The sequence below is a fragment of the Pteropus vampyrus genome, unplaced genomic scaffold, assembly GCF_000151845.1.
Source record: "Pteropus vampyrus isolate Shadow unplaced genomic scaffold, Pvam_2.0 Scaffold180, whole genome shotgun sequence".
Taxonomy (NCBI): domain Eukaryota; kingdom Metazoa; phylum Chordata; class Mammalia; order Chiroptera; family Pteropodidae; genus Pteropus; species Pteropus vampyrus.
Genome location: NW_011888961.1, coordinates 1,348,911 through 1,353,618, shown reverse-complemented (window position 1 = coordinate 1,353,618; position 4,708 = coordinate 1,348,911).

Here is a 4,708-nt window from a genome sequence, read left to right as displayed (position 1 = left end):
GCATTTGGTCTATTCTAATTTTGGGTTATTGTGAATATTTTGGTATATGTGTGCACTTATTTCTGTAGGAGTTATTTCTAAAAGTGTCCTATGCACATGATCGAATTCACTGATTATCTGATACGAGTTTCCTCAAGCTGCGTCTGAGAATTCCGTTCTCTACATTCTCACCAACACTTGGTGCTTATCGGTCCTGCATTCCAGTGGGTTTGCGGTGAGCATTTTATTGTGGTTTCAATGTACATTTCCTAAGTACTAATAAGTTTGAATTTCCTTTCCTATGTTTGCTAGCCATTTTGAATTTTTTTTTTAGGGGGAAAGTACCCCTTCAAGTCCCCTGCTCTTTTTTTTCTATTGGGTTGTCTATCTTCTTACTAATTTTTTCATCTTTCTTCATGTATTTTGGATATAACCCCTTTGTTGATTACAGGTAACATGCATATCTTTTTTCTCTTAATGGTATCCTTTGATAAACAGAAGGTCTTAATTTTAATGCAGTCCAATTTATCAGTCTTTTTCTTTATGGTTGCTGCTTTTATGTCCTGTTTAAGAAATCTCTCTTACCTCTAAAATAGTGGAGGCTCTGTTATGTTAGAAACTCTGAAATGTTATGTTTTACCACTCACATTTAGATATACTCTCACTTGGAATTGATTGTATGTAAGGTATGAGGTAGGGTCAAGGTTAATTTTTTCCAACGTGTTCCAGGTTGAGTTCCTTAGGGAACAGAATTGAGATTTGTGTTCGGGAGTTTTGCTGGGGTAAAACTCTCAGGGACTAGCTGAGAGGGAGCAGAGAAAGCAGGGTTGGGTGGAAGAAGATGCTAAGCTGTGGTGATACAGTTGAATTAGTGACTTAAGCTATTCCCAAGGGGCACTCTTGAGCTGGAATGGTCCTTCAAAGACTGATCTAGTCAAGAGTCATGATTTTAGACTCTTGCATCAACCAGTCATTGGATGTGGGATGCCCTTAGAGAGAGAGTATAATCTTAGATGAAGCAGCTTTCTTTGGATAAGGGAAATTTCCAGAGAGAAATGCATCTGTGAGCCATCAGTAGCCAACTTTCCCAGCTACTGGGAGAGTGAATTCCTCAGTCCTGAATGTGGACCTGAGTAAATCAGTTGACTCAGTACCATTTACTGAAAAGATTGTCCTATTCTCATTGTTTTTCAGTGCCACCTTTGTCATACATCGAGTGACCATTTTGAACTCTATTCTGTTCCATGGGGTCTCTTTGTCAATCCTTGACCCAATACCACAGTATCTTAGTTACAGCAGCTTTATCATGAGTTTGATATTTAGGACTTTCTGTTTTTCAACATAGTCTTGGCTATTCTTGGCCCTTTGCATTTCTATTTAAGTCTGAAATTCAGCTTATCCATTATCAAACATACAAAATGTCTGCCAAGTTTTTGATTGGGTTAATGTTAAATATATAGCTTAAATTAGAGAATCGATTTTTAAAAAATATTGAGTCTCGAAAGTCATGAACTTGATATATCCTTTCCCTTATTTTGGTCTCCTTTTATTTCACTAAATAATATTTTATAGTTTTCTATGTAGGCTCCTTGAAAATCCTTTTCCTCCTTTTTTTTTTTTTGAATGTTGTAAATTAATAAAAATATTCCATTTTCAAACTATTTATGTTGGTACATACAAGTGATTTTCCTGTATTGCTCTTATATCTGGCAAATGCGTTAAACTTATTTATTAATTCAAATAGTCTATAAGTTATTTTGGATTTCATACATGCATAATTATGTTGTCATTGAAAGGAGACAGTTTCATATCTTCTTTTCCACTCCTTACATCTTTCAACTTCTTTTCCTTACTTTAGGGACGCTGATGTAATGATGAATAAATATCAGGTTTAGTAGCCATAGTAGGTCACACAATTTAATTAAATACATAAAAAGTAAATTAAAAATGTTTTTTAAACACGTATATGCAGTTGTCAGAGAACAGTGCATTTTCTTAGTAAACTCTCTTTTGAGTTACAATGAGATCGCACTTTTATAGAAAAATGTGTAGGGTCTTGAAAGGTAAATTTAGAAAAAAGATTTTTGAGAGATTGGGCAGTATCTACTCCTGTGTAGTTGTGCTCTAAGGTACTCTGACTTCCTGGGATTCTAACAGTCTTATTGTATTTTTATAAATCTCTCTCATAACATACGAATTGCCTGATCTCATGACCTAAGTAAAAATACATTTTCCCAATGCTTTCTTTTCATATTGCAGAAAGAGAGCAGAAAGGGAAGAGAGTAATTGAGAGAGAGAACTAAAGGAAAACAAGTGTACATCAACAATTTGGGACCTTAATTCCACCCCTCCCCCCTTTTGTTGAAAGGTAGTTGACTGTAACTCATTGTCCTAGGGAAGGAAGGTTTGTGGCAGGTAGAAAGTGGAATCATCTGCAAGATGTTCCTGACTCTGTTTCAGAAAATCTAATCCCAGTAAGAACAATAATTCCCCAGAAAAAAAATTCCCCTGGTCTAGTATTAGAAGAGGCTCATAATCCCAGAGCAACCTTGACCTGGGTCCTATTTACTAGAGAGGCCCCACATAAGTAATAAGATGTCAGAGAAGAATATTGGTGGGTGGGGTGAGGGGATCATAGTAGGATTGTTGGAAAAAATACAGGACAACCAGTTAATTTTGTAATTCACATAGACAATGAATAATTTTTTGGTATGTGTTCCAAATACTGCATGGAACATACTTACACTAAGAAATTATTTATCCAAAATTCAAATTTAACTGGATGTCCTGTTTGTTGTTGTTGTTGTTGTTGTTGTTGTTGTTGTTGTTGTTATTTGGCTAAATCTGGCAATCCTAGATCACAGGTACCTCAGAACTCAGTTTTGCATAGACAGAGATTCCTGTGGCCCATGTACGGTCTGGCATGTATCAGAGAGTCACTGGGTATGGGTCTACGCAATCAAGGACAGTGGGTATTTCGGTGGTAAATAGAGTAAACAAATAATTGAGGACTAAACCCCCACACTCTGTTGCTGTGTGTGGCATGAATTGGACCTTGATACCTGGGTCCAATCTGGTATGAGAGATCTTTCTAGAATGTCTGTGGCTGAATTTCTGATTTGTTCATGAGATGAAATATTAAAGTAAAAATTAATCTGTTTCCTAGACTATTTAAAAGCCATACTCCATTTACATCTGAGTTTGTTAACTGGCTCAAACCCACAGGGTATGTACCCCACTTACCCTGCTTAGTCACAGGCAGCATGCCACCTCACAGCTGTATGATGGCAGTAAGAGATATTAGTCACTCTTGGTCACAAAGAATGTGGTCATGATCAGGATCTGCACATTCAGCCTAACTGAATGAGATTCCCCTGGGAGCTATCTGTGTAGGAGGTAAAAACCACCTCCTAGTCATACATATTGTTCGTTACCACAGAAATTTCACTCCAACCTGCACATAGCTCTTCTGATTCTAGTGAGCTCAACTGGACCATGAGCTTTTGTAAGGACTTAGAAACCTAACCTAAAGGTAGCCAGGTTGTTTTCTTGGCCTTTTTCTTCTTGGCTCACCCCCTAAACTTTAATGCCTTACCACTCCAATTATAAGAAAAAAAACACCCACAAAAGTCAAACACAAGCAGAAAAGATAGCTTATGAGAAAAAACTTAAAGATCTTAGAAAGATCAAAAGTGGTCAGGCTGACCCACCTACTCAATGCTACTTTTCCCCCACTTCCCATCTGATTTCCTCTTGACCGTTGGAGGCTGTTTCAACTGGTCTGTTTTGGTGAGGATGTTGTGTGGGAGGAGGTGCTTCTCTCACAAAGAGGGAGATCCTGGGCTCATATTTTCACGTCAGCTACTCAAATAACAAGTTTATATTAGGAAAAAGAATCCAAAAATGGAATTCAGGTGGGTACATTGTGCAGAGACAAGAACTAAAAAAAAAAAAATTCTCTTCACTCTCTAGACTTAAAAAATCTACTCCTTGGCACTGTGACTAAGTTCTCTCCTGCTGCTTGTCCCCAAATCTGCCTTAATCCTGGGAGGGAGTAATTGTGAGGATGGGAGAAACCCAACTTCTCTGAGAGACATGGCATACAAAGTCAGTACCCTGGATACAAAAACAACTCCATCATATTTGCAGAAATTCTGTCCTGAATTTTAGGAATTCACCAATTCAGAAGTCATTTGGCAATGCAGAGATCTATTCCTGGGCTTTTTTTTTTTCTTAGAACTACTCTTTCCATGACCTGCAGGTCAGTTTTAGAGACAAATTTACTGATGATCAAGAAACGGTTGTATGAAGTCTAAAATTCTCTGCTATATTTAAGAAGTATTCTGTGATCTTGCCTTTCTCCCTTCAGTTTCTAATTTACTTGGAATAAGTGAAGTAGTAAAAAGCTTAGTTTTAAGAAAATATCTGGACCGAACATTATTATGTTGTACTGAAAATATGGCTATTTTTTTCTAGCTTGCTTATATATCTAGCTGTCCTTCTCACCATCTCTCACTAAACAGCAGCTTGCTTCCAGTTTCTTGATGTTTTAAAAAGGACCCCAGGCAGGGCTCCTCTCTGCTTATCTATTTCAGAGAGACTTGACTTGATACTTTTGACTTCTAAATGAATACTGAAATCGGCCTCTCTGGGGTATCTGAGCTATTTTCTTTTTCCAAGAGGACTAAAAGAAGATCTTCTAGCCCAGGTACTGCAAGAGGTCAGCCTT